The sequence below is a fragment of the Ptychodera flava genome, chromosome 13, assembly GCF_041260155.1.
Source record: "Ptychodera flava strain L36383 chromosome 13, AS_Pfla_20210202, whole genome shotgun sequence".
Taxonomy (NCBI): domain Eukaryota; kingdom Metazoa; phylum Hemichordata; class Enteropneusta; family Ptychoderidae; genus Ptychodera; species Ptychodera flava.
The window spans coordinates 4,692,126-4,694,429 of NC_091940.1; positions in this window are offsets into that span (position 1 = coordinate 4,692,126).

Genomic DNA, 2,304 nt, shown 5'->3' on the forward strand with positions numbered 1-2,304 from the left:
GAGTTTGACTTCTCTTGTAGAGCTTGCGTATATCTAACAAAAAGTTGCTGAAGAAAAAGTACTATAAATGTCACACATACATTTTCGTATAGGCTTTTTTGAAACTAATTTTACAATCTGTTCAACTTATATTCAATATTACACCTATGACGTTGTCGATTCTCACGGTCAACCTAACATATCACTTATTGTATTTTCCGTTGTTCTCCGAATAGAATGTTTTAGCAACAATATCCCAGAATCTAAATGTGTCGATTTCTTTACGATGCTCACACAGGGGCGATTCAATTTTTCTCCACTGAAACAATCTCAGAATTGTTGGTAAGCGTCGTAAGTAAATAAAGTAAGTAAATTTCCAGTGAAAGCTATGTAATTTAGTTTTTGGTACTCTTTTCACTATTAGACATACATTAATTTATATTAACACATCTATGTGTTCCCCTTTTCAATTGCATTTGTATTCATTAAGAAATCTGCTATTAACACTTCATAGACTACTTTCGTTGCAATCTTTAAAATATTGATCACTTTTCTGCTCAAAATAAATGCATGTCACTGACAAAAAATCGGCGAAAAGAAATCCAAAGCAAAATCCCTTAGTTGCCCCTTTCACATTTTGAGTGCATAAGACACCATACTTTCAAACAATCAATTTGCTTGCTCAACAGATTGCTGGTCACGCGCCAATGCGTCGTTATGATTGGACGACACCTCACGCTGGCGTGGTAAAAAAGACTATTTTGCCAGCACTAAAACCGGCCCCTAAGCTAGCATAGAAGCTTAATGCAGAGACACAGAGTTTCGATAGCAATAAAATCGGCAGTATAACTAAAACACGATTGGAACTAATTTGGGATAATTGGATGGTGAAATAATGTCGTTTTAACCAGCAAATGTAAGCTGCTTTGCTTTTCTTTTACACACTTGTCTTTATGAGTAATTTTTAATATCGCAACATTCAGCTGTACGGAACCGAACACTTTTGAGAAATTTGAAAAATATGAAGATCCAATTATCCCAAATTAGTTCCAATCGTGTTCTAAGTGAATGATGAAATATGCATGGGGGAGTTAATAGTATATAGTAAATATTAAACAGTAAACAGAGACAAATAGTAAACTTACAAACTGACCTGAAAAATATATATTGAATAACACAGTTAAAAAAAGAACTTATAATACTATAACTAAATCCTATGTGAGAAACTGGAGTTGGGTGATGACGGGTTACTCAGAACAATTTACTCACGATAGTCCGTTCAACTTTCTGATAGTCCCTTGCTTTTACGTAGCGCGTACTATACGTTGACATGACTTGATTGACGAAAATCGACTACTGACTTTGAAACAGCTTTCTAGGACTTTAGCTGTAGGTGCAGTTCAGCCTGCTCCATAAATCTGAACAGTGGCTGGTAAATTCAGTACTAGTGCAGGACCTATACCAGGCAACAGTTCAAAAATCAGATATGAACTGAAAATGCTCACATGTTTCATTATATATTGCATCCAATCAAAGTACTACAATCAAAGCATCTCCTTCTGCTACCTGTTTAGGTTTAAGACTTGACCAAGAACTCAGCTGGTCCAACCATGTTGCCTACCTCCGTCGAGCATGTGGCTATCGTCTGACGAAATTGGCCCGTGTCAGACGATGTATTCCTGAAAAGGTTCGCAAAAATGTTATCTCAGCTACAGTTTTCTCCCTTTTAGACTACTGTGACACTGTCTTTTCCAACTGTAATATTACTCTCAAAAGCAATCTACAACGCATAATTAATTTTGCAGTTCGCATTCAGTGTGGACTCAAAAGTCAGACCATGTTACATCTTACAGAAATTCACTCAACTGGCCAACTATCCAGGAAAGACACGACCAACACTTAAAAAATCTAGTTCACAAATGTATCAACAAAAAAGTTCCTGTCTACTTGTCTGACCTTCTCACAAAAAATTCAACAATTCACCAGTATAACACCAGAAGTAAATATCATGTTTCTAAAGCCCACAGTCGCTCATTCAAATATCGTTCATCCATCATTGCCAATACTATAATTTAAACTACTTTTCTGTGCCTGTCTATTCTTTTCAGAGCCAATTCTTGGCCGATTTGTATGTCAACTTCCTGCTTGTTTAATTAATTACACGGTGCTCACTAACTTTTTATGCTTATCTTTTGATGTGTAGTTTTTTAACTTTTAACTACTGGTTTTTATTGAGTTATTTATTTATTTATTTATTTTTATTCTGTATATGTCCATGTATTTTATTCAATGCATGAAAATCCATTTATGGATGCATTGACTTGA